The sequence below is a fragment of the Phyllostomus discolor genome, chromosome 3 (genome assembly GCF_004126475.2).
Source record: "Phyllostomus discolor isolate MPI-MPIP mPhyDis1 chromosome 3, mPhyDis1.pri.v3, whole genome shotgun sequence".
In the NCBI taxonomy this organism is placed as follows: domain Eukaryota; kingdom Metazoa; phylum Chordata; class Mammalia; order Chiroptera; family Phyllostomidae; genus Phyllostomus; species Phyllostomus discolor.
The window spans coordinates 160,299,495-160,311,972 of record NC_040905.2 but is presented as its reverse complement, the minus strand read 5'-3'; the positions used below and the strand labels follow the sequence as shown (position 1 = coordinate 160,311,972).

At 40.5% G+C, this 12,478-nt stretch overlaps 1 protein-coding gene and 1 long non-coding RNA gene across 3 annotated transcripts in view; both read left to right on the top strand.

Moving 5' to 3' along the window:
• Positions 1–676: 676 nt before the first annotated feature.
• Positions 677–6,856, top strand: LOC118499674. Its single transcript, XR_004902188.1, has 3 exons — positions 677–1,016; positions 4,636–4,738; positions 6,721–6,856. It is a non-coding gene; the product is annotated as an uncharacterized LOC118499674 (long non-coding RNA).
• A 3,464-nt stretch (positions 6,857–10,320) lies between these two features.
• Positions 10,321–12,478, top strand: part of KDM4C (lysine demethylase 4C) — a 383,617-nt gene continuing 381,459 nt past the window's right edge. Inside the window, exon 1 of one of the 2 annotated variants that reach the window (XM_036021651.1) lies at positions 10,321–10,563. The gene's annotated coding sequence lies outside the window, so the exon portion shown is untranslated. The remainder of the gene's footprint in view (positions 10,564–12,478) is intronic. The other variant, XM_028507295.2, reaches the window with a different exon arrangement.

The following is a 12,478-nucleotide window of genomic DNA, read 5'->3' as shown; positions in this document are numbered from 1 at the left end:
AACTTGAGGATATTTTTAAGGACCACATATTTGGAATTATTGCAGAAATGCCTGCAGCAGAAAGGCAATCTACCTTTTTATATTTTACTAAAGTTAAGACACCCCCACCCCCACCCCCGCATCCCCGAGATAAGGCTATCTCTGTTGTTTTTTAGGTCGAGTTAGGCACCCGGACTCCAGAAGCCCCAGTGCTCCAGGGAATGAATGGAGGGACGGGGAGCGTCAGTAGGACCCTGGGAGGAGACTGCAGACCGCCGCAGGGTGGTGGAGGTGCGGGGTCTCCTGCGGGCGGGAAACTCGCCAGCAGAGTTAAACGAGTGCCCAGATGGGCGGAGCCACACCATGGCCTGCACCTCCTCCTGTTCCTGGCTGTTCTCCTTGTTGTCCCTCCACTTTTGACTCGGATCTCCCCACACTTCTTCCCCATCAAGTCTGACGGTGTCAACCCTGAACTGGCTTTGTCTGGCAGCCCAGGCTGGGACACCCTGAAGCAGCAGCTCCGGACCCCTCTTCTAAGTCAGATGCCCCAAGGAAGGAAAAGATGCCTCAAGGAGTAGACTTACTGTCAAAAGATGAGAGTTAAGGAAAATTTAATCTTTCTTATCGTTTTTTCTCTCAACCAGTTCTTAAACTTTTTGGTTGCAGGTTTGGTTTATATTTAGTAAAATATAAAACTGTCTTTATGGGGCTTTCTTTGAAACTTGGGCCCTTCGGAATGGCTAGCAAGAGGAAGGGTGGTGTGAAGAAGGGCGGTTCTGCCATCAAGAGGTAGTGAAAACACCATGAACATTCTTAAGTGCATCCGTGGAGTGGACTTCAAGAAGAAGAGATCATGGAAATTTGCCCATGGAGGAGACGGGAACTCCAGATGTGCACGTTGACACCAGGCTCAACAAAGCTGTCTGAACCAAAGAACTAAGCAATGTCCCAGCCCTTGCCTGGGTGCGACTGCGGTTGTCCAGAAAACACAAGGAGGATGAAGGTTCATCAAACAAGCTTTGTAGTTGGTTACCTAGGTACGTGTCACCACTTTAAAAAATCTACAGTTAATGGGGATGAGAACTAACTGTTGATAGTAAAGTTGTAAAACTGCAAATATATAAATAAAAATAAAAGAAGGAAAATTGTCTTTGTGGCCATACAATATTTATCATACTAGATTTTATTTTATTTTTTAACTTTTATTGATTTTTTTAAGAGTGGCGGGGGAGGGGAGAGAGAGAGAAACATTGTTGTTCCACCTATTTTATGCATTCATTGGTTGATTCTTGTATGTACTTTGATCAGGGATCAAACCCATAACCTTAGTGTGTTGGGACGATGCTCTAACAAACTGAGCTACCTGGCCAGCTCATACTAGATTTTAAGAAAAAAAGTTGTAAACACACTAATACAGAAGCAAACATTTCATTAGCCTTCAGAGCAATGGTGAAATCAGTCCTAATTGTTTCCTTAGAAAATTGCACTATGAATGAGAATGAATGACATGACAGAGAAAAGGGCAAATATAATCTTAGTGTTATTATAAAAATTGTTTTAACCTTGCCAATTCCTGTAAAAAACTTCAAGAGCCACCACTCAAAAAAAAAAGTCATCTCAGTTTAGAAACTGTTCACTTCCTTGAACAATTTAGATGGGAGCCTTGTGGAAACTAGATCAGGATGTAGGTTGCTAGTGCTATCTAGACAGTAACCTGTGGAATTTACAAGGCATGCTCTGGAATGTTGTCCTTATCCATCCTTGATGACATTTGCCCTTTAGTCTGGAGAGAATTCCTTTGCAAAAAGAAAAAAGAACAGGTCATACCAAGTAACTAAATATCAATTGTTGAGAAGGATAAGCTTCAATTTAAAGAAAAAAAACCCCCACATTCCTGAAAAGGTGTCAGAATATCAACAGACGTTTCACAAGCTAAGAACTTGCTTGCAGAGAACAACCATTAAAATCCATTAGTGACAGAAGAGGAAGTTAGAATGAGCACAACATCAAGCTCAGGAAAATCTGACGGCACATCAGGGGTCTCCAAAAGAGAGGAAAGAATCTCTTAATTATAAAAGTGATGATGCTAAAATTTTGAATAATTGTTTTGTGCAAGTCAACTCTCAAACTAAGGAAAAAAGTAATAGGAAAGAAATTATACTTTCTGAATTAGACAATGGAGATTCAGGTGATCACCAAAGTGAGAAAGTGAAAGAGAAAATAGTTCCATCAGTTATCTATAGCTGTGTAGTAAACAACCCCAAAACCTAGTGGTTTCTTTCTTTCCTGATTATCTTGGCTGGGTAAAGTTTATCTGCTGGTTTTGCCTGGGGTCACACTTGCAGCTGCATTCGTCTGTGAGGTGGTTGGGCTGGAATGTCAAGGTGGCTCCACTCACACGTCTGGCAGTTGGTGCTGGCTGTTCATTGGAAGCCTTAGTTCTTTGATATGTGACCAATTCTCAGGATAGCATCATAAAAGGATGAAAGCAGAAGCTGTGGTTTCTCTTAAGACCTGATTTTGGAATCACATAATATCTCTTCTGCCTAATTCTATTGATAAAAGCAAGTCATAAGATCAGTCCAGCCCTGACTGGTGTGGCTCAGTTGATTGGGACTTGTTCTGCAGGGTGAAAGATTGCTATTTCAATTCCCTGTCAGGGCACATGCCTGCGTTTTGGGTTCAGGTGTGGTTTCTGTCTCACATCAATATTTCGTTCCCCCTCTTTCTCTCTTCCCCTCTCTCTAAAAATAAATAAGTAAAATCTTTAAAAATATGTCAATCAAGGTTCAAAAGTGAGGGAATAGACAACCTCTTGATGGGAAGAAGCACAAAGTCATATTGTATAGGATCATGGGAGGAATTTGTGGCCATATTTTGCAATTTATCACAAGAGGAAATGAAATGGATATGACAAAGGCCCAAGCTATATTAACATTAGTTCAAGCAGAAAAAGCATTTACTACTGTTAGCTGAGTGATGAAATGTCAATTATGCATGATTGGAAGAGAACCCAAGGAAGGTGAAACCGGATACCACAGAAAGTGTATTATAAAGGTTCAAGCTGAAAAATTGAACTCATTGATTAATAGAATGCCTACTGGAAGAATCTGAGCAGAAAAGTAAGATTAGGAGCAGTCAGCAAAGGAAAGGGAATATTAAAATCAGTGAACTCAATAAAATAGAGGTAAACTATAGAATATAAAAATATAATGCAATATTTTGTTCTGCACAAGAATGCCCCTGATAATTGGATCTTTCTTTGTAATATGAAAGAGCAATTGCTAGAGAGAGGAAGCAAGCCAACTTTGTGAGACAGAAATTAATAGAGGAACAAAAGAAAAAGTTGGTAATATTCTGAAAACCAGGAGTTATTCAAGCAACTTCAAGAAGGACATTTTGTGGTCTCTTTCCAACTAATACATTAACCTTATTTCTTTTTAAAAATTGGCTTTATCTAATTATTTATTTATTTAAATTTTTATTGTATTTTTCCCATTATCTCAATATCCTTTCTAAGATTCAAAGTGCTTTGTATCCTATTGTAATCAGAACTTTATAAAAATAACAATACAATATCAAATGATCCCCTCAATGAAGAGATTTTTTTAAGTTCATGCCTCAGGGTAGATAAGTATATTACTCCTCAATTATGAAGGATGGCTTCTGAGATTACAGGAACTCTGACCATTAGTGGAAGAGATGTGCTTAGGTTGGAACCCTGATGCATATTTAATCAATATCCACCTAATTCCTCCCCATCACCACAATAAAAGGCTTGCTTCACAGTGGTATAAATCCCAGTTCTTTTTAGCACTGCCTATCACACAGCTCACCACCAGCGGTACTTCTACCTCCTCCTCATCAGTTTGGACCACCTTACTATTTCACAGACATAAACCTTTTCTTCCACACCTTACTCCTGGAAGAACTCCACCTCAGGCCTGAGAGAAGAAAGCCCACCTAAAATAAGGGACTTGTTTCATGAAAATTAAATCTGTAAACATTGGCCTTTACTTTTTATCTTTAGAAATATGTTTTTGTTAATTATAAGTAATGCTGCTCTTAATATGTATTTTGATACATATGTGCATGCATTTCTGTTGAACATGTATCTAGGAGAGAAATTGCTGAGTCACAGGGTATGCATACTTTCAAGGTTATCTGATAATGTGTCAGTTTTCCAAAGTGGTAGTAAATATCTAAAAGACATATAAATATATAAATAAAAGCAGCCTCTTTGTCTTTCATTTAAGATGAACTTATTAAAGATACCAAGGCAATTTTTTTTGAAAATAAGAATTAACCTACAAAAAAACACAGATATAGTATATGCATGCATCGAAAAACCAGTAGAATTTGTTTTGATTCTGATCAGGACAAGGCACAATAATTCCTCCACCAAATAGACCATTTCCTTTCTATATTTCACACCAGAGCCCTATATCCTAGCACATTTCAATAAAAGTTGAATGAGTGAATTAATAGATTTTCTCTCTATAGATTGGTTTAAATGACACACCAATGCAGTGGAAATTATATGGCATTTATGGTTAGATATGTGATAAGGTAGACTTATTACTCTCAGATGATTTTTTCTTGGGTCTATAATGTAAGCTAATACACCTCTTTCCTAGTAAGCCCTCTGGCTTATAGCAGATTACAGCAGTTGATTAACACATGCATGGCATTATCATATGCTGTCATAAATGAACCTGCTGCTTTCCTTACTGACCTGAAGTGATCTCAGAAAACTTAGGTGAGAAAATATTTTGAAAATCATCCCCTGTTTACTTTAAATATTTTAATATTGTCTTTGCCTGCAACTAAATGTATAAAATATGGTTGGGGAAGCTAAAAAAATTACTTATATTGATAAAATTATTGTAGTGGAGTATTGCATTTCATTCTGAGTTACTGACAACATTGGTTTAAAAAATGAATTGAGTAAATGAAATGAGTTAAAAAGAGAAAACCCTTTCAGTTACTGAAACTCTTAAGGGTCAGTGGGACCCAAAGGAAAAGGAGCTCTGTTTCCTATCCACTTGTTTCTGCCTTCAAGTTTTCCCCCTTTTTAATACATCAAAAATTTTTATGGAAAAGTAAGGGGACAGTTCAGAAGTTACATTCTTTATTTTTTAAAAAGATTTTATTTATTTATTTTTAGACAGAAGAGGAGGGAGGGAGAAAGAGAGGGAGAGAAACATCAATGTGTGGTTGCCTCTTAAATGCCCTCGACAGGACCTCGACTGCAACCTAGGCATGTGCCCTGACTGGGAATCGAACTGGTGACTCTTTGGTTTGCAGTCCTACGCTCAATCCACTGAGCCACACCAGCCAGAGCAGAAGCTCTACTTTTTTGTTTGTCAAATTAAATTAACCTGGGTGGTTCATTTGTAAAAAGGTAGGTAAGAAAATTGATATAATGATAGACAAAAATTAACATGGTAAATGTTTGAAAAGCCTTTTAATTAAAATCTGAGGGAAACTTGCAAAAATTGTAAGGATACAGTTTAATGAATTTTTACAGTTATTACCACCAAGGTAAAAAAAATTAGTGCATAACCAGCATACCAGAGGTTCCCCACTTCTTCCCTCCTACTCACTCTATCCCCTTTTTCCTCCTTAAAGGCAGCAATTTTTGTGATTTCTAACACCATGGAATAGTTATATTTTTAACTGTTATATAAACAGAATCACAAATAACTCTGAATATATTTTTTTGCAGGGTCTGGCTTCTTCCATTTAACATGGTATATGTGAGATTTAGCCATATGTTTGGGTAGCAGTACCTCATTTATTTTCACTGATGTATAGTTTTCTGTTGTATGACTATACCAGTATTTCTATCTTCATTCTACTGTTGATGGATATTTGGGTTGTTTCCAGTTTGGGATTTCATAAGTAATGGTGCTATAAACCTTTCTCTACATGTCTTTGGTGCACATGCCCATGTATTTCTGTTGGTGTTTATGTTTTTCCACATTATACCATCATTTGTTTCTGTCAGTGTTTTTATTCTTAGCCTTTTTATGGGTATGTAAGAGTATCTCATTGTGACTTGACTGTATGCTCAATGAGTGCAAAGCCACATCTATCCTACTGATGGCTGTGTCACTACCCAGTACCTGTTTATAAAACAGTACAAGTGACAATATGAATGGATGATAATAAATAATAAAAGTGGATCAGTTGGGACTGTAAGTACTCAGAAGTTAGTAACTTCAGCCTATGACTGTGGTTTTATTTGTTAAAAGAATGCACATTTATTTTTTTTTATGTTATGATTTGGGTGTTATAAATCATTTACATTTTTCTTGGTGCGAAAAACAAACTTCCTCATCAGTTCCTCTAGCACCTCATCCTCCCACATGAACACATGTACAAATGTAAGGCAATGGCCCAGGGAGAACTAGAAGCCCTAGAGAAAATATGATGTATCTCTCCAAAGCTTAAATTTTATTCAAATATTCAAACAAATAATCTAACTGGTATATAATTTTGGGTATTAGACTTATATTAAAACAAACAGATAAAATGGTATCTAAACTCACTGAATGAATATTTAGTTTACACAGGAGGCATGAGTCACTTCAAAGTCTATTCCCATACCTGTGACCACCATGCTCTTTTTGGCTATTGTGACTCCTTTAGTAGAAAGGACTGAAAAGTTTGATATTGATATGGGGAATTAATGAAGTGTTTCAATTGGTTGGAATCATGATCCGATTTTTACTTTAGGAGGACAATTTTGACTTGCAGTACAGAAGATAGGTTGGAGGGGGAAAGGTGGATAGAGAATGCATTGGAGGTAGGGAGATCATTAGGTGTATTAAAAAAATTGCTTATGCTATTACGGTTGGTCCCGCTTTTCCCCCCTTTCCCCACCTCCACCCCGCTCCACTCTCTTCCCTTGCCCTGTCAATCCCCATTTCGTTGTCTGTGTCCATGTGTTATGCATAAATGTTCTGTGGTTAATCCCTTTGCCATCTTTCATCTGGTCCCCCCTGCTCATCTCTGTCAGTCTGTTCCATTTATCTATGAGTCTATTTCTATTTTGTTCTTTAGTTTATAGTGTTCATTAGATTCCACATATAAGTGAGATCATGTGGCATTTGTCCTTCACTGTCTTGCTTATTTCATTTAGTGTAGTATTCTCCAGATCCATCTGTGCTGTCATAAAGGATATGAGTTTCTTCTTTTTTACTGCTGCATAGTATTCCATTGTAGAAATGTGCCATAGCTTTTTTATTCACTCATCTACTGATGGGCACTTAGTCTCTTTCCAGATCTTTGCTGTTATAAATAGTGCTGCTATGAACATAGGAGTACATACATATTTTTTTGTATTGCTGTTTCAGGGTTCTTAGGCTATATTCCTAGAAGTGGAAATATTGGGTTAAAAGATAGTTCCATTTTTAGTTTTTTGAGGATACTCCATATTGTTTTTCACTGTGGCTGTACAAGTCTACATTCCCACCAACAGTACATGGGGGTTCCCTTTTCTCCACTTCCTTGCCAATGCTTGTTTGTCAATTTACTGATGATAGTCATTCTGACAGGTGTAAGGTGATACCTCATTGTGGTTTTAATTTGCATCTCTCTGATGATTAGTGATGTTGAGCATCTTTTCATACGTCTATTGGCCATCTGTATGCCCTCTTTGAAGAAGGGACCAGGTCCTTTGCCCATTTTGAATTGGACTCTTTGTCTTCCTGAATTGAATTGTATTAGTTCTTTGTATATTTTGGAGATTAACCCTTTACCAGATGTATCATTGGTGAAAATAGGTGAATATTATAGTAATCCAGGTGAGAGCTAAATTCAGAACACAGGACACAGAGAAGAACAGGCACAAAAGTATATAATTTCATTAATACTAACTATCATATGCACTGTGACTCTTTAAAACATCATCTAAATATTTAATTATTGGTTGGTTTGTATTTGTATAAATAATATAATATGTGATAAGAATAAATACAAACATTAATGATTACTAGTATTATTTCTTTATATTTGCAAAGGTCAAATGGACTTCAATATATTCAAAATTAGATTATATTATTTGGTAAAGTATCAATTTGCTGTATTATACATATTTTAAGAAATTTACAATTATTATCTCTGTGGTGATCTAAATAATAGTTCACATAACATATAAGCTTTAAGCGGAATCTATGTATCCATTATACAGCCACCACCTTATTGCAGTTGTAGGTTTTATTGGGAATAAATAAATTAATCAAATATATGGCTAAAATATTATTGTAATCTACAATAAAGAGGTATTTTGATATATTAGGGACATAACACTGCTCTGTGTCATGAATCCAGTTGATTTTCCAATGGGCTCACTTCAATTTCCAAAACTGTGAAGTGCTTCATAGATTCACAAATTGCTTTCCAGTTTTTGAAGGTTTTTTTGACAGTTTACATGATCTTCTTTGATTTTTAAAAATGCCTGGAGAAGTCAGCAAAGCTGGTATGTCTGTCTTATTTTTTAGGTTTGGCCCTAGCTCAGTTTGGAGTAGCTCAGTTGCTTAGAGCATTATCCAATATGCCGATGTTGTTGGTTGGATCTCTGGTGTGGGTACATACAAGAATCAACCAATAAGTGTATAAATAAGTGGAAAAACAAATTGATGTTTCTCTGTCTCAATCTCTTCCCCTTCCTCTTTCTCTCTAAAATTAATAAGTAAAATAAAACTGATGGGGTAGTGAACAACACAGTGTACAGATCATGTGTTTAGAATCATGCACCTGAAAACTGTATGATTTTGTTAACCATTGTCACCCCAATAAATTCAATAAAAAGGAAAAGAAAAACCCTGAGACTTGATCCGTGGTGTTGGACAAATGTTGTTTGTGCATTATCATGCATGTGGAAATTGTGGAGAGACTGTAATTCTTATTCTGGTGTACCAAGGATCTTGGTTTTTAGTAGCTGACATATTTCTTAACCTCTATACTTCAGTTTTCATGTGTGTAACAAGGAGATAATACCTAGTCACTGAATGAGTACAAGGATTAATTAATATAGGTGAAGCTCTTAAAATAGTGTCAAGCTCACAGTAAACCCTAAATAAATGTTAAATTACAGGTTTATTGTTTTAGCATATCCAATTGTCTTGTAAGGAGGGTTGGGATCCTCATACTGTACACATTTGGAAAATTCCCATTTGGGGTGTACGTTAGGCAAATTTCAGAGGTATATGTGGGTGGGTAGTACAGCTTAAATCTTGTTTAGAATTTAATAACTAAAGAATGGTAGTGGTCCAGTAATCCCATTAGTCTTACTGAAACACATTTCATTTATCCTGGAAATGCTCCTTCCAGCAAGACTTATCTTAAACGGTGTGGTAAGTGGGTTTGAGGTATTTTAAAAAGCAGAAATTGATGGATTGTATTAGAAAAACCCAGCATACTAGACAGCCAGTGTGCTCAGTACTGTAACGATCTAGTCTTCCTTAGATGAGAAGACGTTAGGGGAAAAACCACAAGGGACCCAGCTGGGAACTCTGCCTTTGGCAGTACAAATGCTTAAGATTTGTGTGGTTCCTTTTGACACCTTGGAAGGCAGAGTTACAACAACAAGTTGTGGCAAGCTAACTTATGTTCTTAGGGTTCCGGAGGCACCTGCACTTCCTGTTACAATTCAGGCTAAACTGCTGTCATCTCTAGCTTTTTGGAGACCCCTAGCCCGGATTTCTATTGCGACTACCCTCAGGCATCCCCAGGTCAAGTGCACATCTGCTTAGGGCGGGACGTACTTCATATTAAGTGCCTGAAATACGAAGGTTATCACTACGTAAGGCCAATAACACGGCCTCTTGCTGGAGTTATCTGTTAAAAAGTTAGCAGGTGGACACCCTTCAGCCACAGGGGATCTCCCGTTGTTGTTAAGAGCCTCAGAAGCCCTGGCCATAAGTCACTGTCATTGCTGACCAGGACGGAACCCAGACGCCCAAGCGAAAATCGACTGGGCATTCCGAGGCCCTTCCTAAGGCAACGCTACCGAGACGTCCGCGCGCCGGAGGGCGCCCTAGTCCCGCGTCGGAGCCCAGGAGGACGTGAGGCGCGTGGACTCCATCACGTCTAGTTCTGCGGGTACACGGTCGGCACTTCCGGGCAAGATTCTGTGCACCTGTTCCTTCCTCTGCTTAAGTGTCTCTCCCTTCTGGGGAAAAAGTACATGAGAACAAGGTATGCGACCGCAAACCTAGACTAAGAACACCGCAGAAGATTAAGCCCCAAGTGAAAAGGTGCTAGGCACCTTTAAGCTGTTTAGAAGTTCACGTGACCCACTAAGCATTAAGCCCGGCGGTCACGTGACAGCGCGCGCGCCCTCGCGCAGGGGGATCCGGCAAGCATTGTGCGCGCACCTTCTCTGCTCCCTCCACGGGAGGGTGGAGAGCGGCGGAGGGATCGGCGTCTGGAGCCGGGTGCGCGTGCGCAGCGAGCAGCTGTCACCCAGTGCGGAACAAGTCTCCCAAATTTCTGAAATCTCTGTGGTCTCGAGGCCACTGTTTTCCATTTCCTTTCCCTTCTCAGGGCCGGGTCCTCGCTCCACGCTTGCGCCAGGTAACCGATTTTCGGGAGTCCGGGCTTTGGGGGGTGGTAGGGGGAGGGCCCGGTCGGTCTTCTCAGCACTGCCCCACTCCGCACGGGGCAGCAGGGGTTGCCGGCGTCCGGGAGAGTGGAGGCGCCGGACCTGAGACTATCGGTCCCCGGCCGCAGTGACTGTCAGGCTGGGGAGAGAACGGCCGGCCATGGTCTCAGGGCAGGGATTCGGGAGCCAGCGACAGACTGCTCCGGTCTTCACGGGGGTTCGGTGCCGCTCTAGTCGTTCTCTTAGGGGCCGGAGTCTGGTCGCGCTCTTTGGGGCAGAGGAGCGCGCGGGTGGTCCAGAGATGCTGACTCCTTTCCTTTCCCCTTCCGTCTGGGTCTGCGGCGGACTCGGGGAAGCAGGGCCTGCTGAATCCCTCGGGACTGCCTCTTCACTGGAACTGTTACCACCGCAGGGTGAGGGCGGGGGCTTTTCTTCAGAAAACCTGGTCGCAGGTAGCCTTCGTGTTTGTCCTTTTGGTCTTTCCCACATGGGGCCATTTCTACAGTGCCCGAAACCACGATGCGGTGTAGACAGTGGGTGCTTAATAAATAGGAGTTGGATCGGGTCGCGTGGAGTGCCAAGCACGGGAGGTGGCGTGGGGTACGGATGTGGAGGGAGGCACTCAGGCCAGGCAGGCTGGGGCTCCTGGCTCGAGCTTGGTTTTTTCTCAGGGCTCAGCCAATGAAACCAGCAGGGCTTGATTCGGATGCTTTCCGGGTGAACTCGGAGGCAGTCTCCCCCAGAGCTGCACAGTGCACGTCTGCAGCGGCTGGCTTTGGTTGTGGGCGATGCTTGGGAGGGGTTTTGTCTGGTTCCTCCTCCGAGAGAAGGGAGGGCAAACTTTTTTTTAGCACTTGGTAGATTACCATTGGGGTGAATTTTGAGGCACTGCTTTGGAAATGTGGGTTGGAAGTTGCAGTTGGTCCACCCTTATTTCGGTGAAAAGTTTCTAGTAGCCTCTGTCCACCTAGTTTCGGACCAAACTTTGCCCTATTTCATCCACTTAAATTTGCTATATTTTTTATTTTTAACTTCGGGAAAGTCGACTTCGCTGTTTCTATGGCAATGGTTACTATCGTAATTTGGAAGTGTTGTGCTTGAAAATTAGTGGCTTTCTTTTTGTAAAATAATTCTTTAAAAAAACTTTAATTGTACTTTTTTCATTACCATTTGACCCCCTTCTACCCTCCCCCCCCCCCCCTTGCAATCACCACACTTGTCCTTGTCCGTAAGCCCTGTTTCCTTTTTGCTCATACCTCCACTCCCTAACCGCCCCCTACCAAGTGGCTTTAATTCTTAAAGGGCCATTTTTATTTTGTAGCACTCGGTTCTCCTTTAAGATCATTACTCCTGTTTTACCTAGTAAGTCCACTCCCACCCCCATCCCCCCTGCTGTGTTTTATTTTATTGATTTTAGAGAGAAGGAGGGCCAGAGGGAGGGAAGGAGGGAGGGAGAGAGGGGGAGGTAGAAGCTGGGGAGGGGAAGGGGGGAAGGGGAGTGGAAAGGGGAGAGTTAGGGGGGAAAAAAAAACAAACTTGGGTTCCTTGTTGCACTTATTTATGGATTCATTAGTTAATTCTTGAATGTGCCCTGGCTTGGGATGGAACCAGAAACTTTGAAATATAGGGATGACACTCTAACCAACTGAGCTATGAGGCTAGGGCTCCCCCACGCTTTGCTTTGCAGTGTATTACATGGGGACTTATGATTTTTAGGCCCTTTTTCCCAGTTTAAGGTGTTATGAAAAATTTGTACATAATCTTTACAGCACCCCAGGAACTTGGTAATAACAGTGCAATTTAAATTGGAGATGTGTTTCACGTCAACAGATTTTAATCGGTTGCTTTTTTAAAGTTAAAAATATACATTTTGAACATTGCACACAC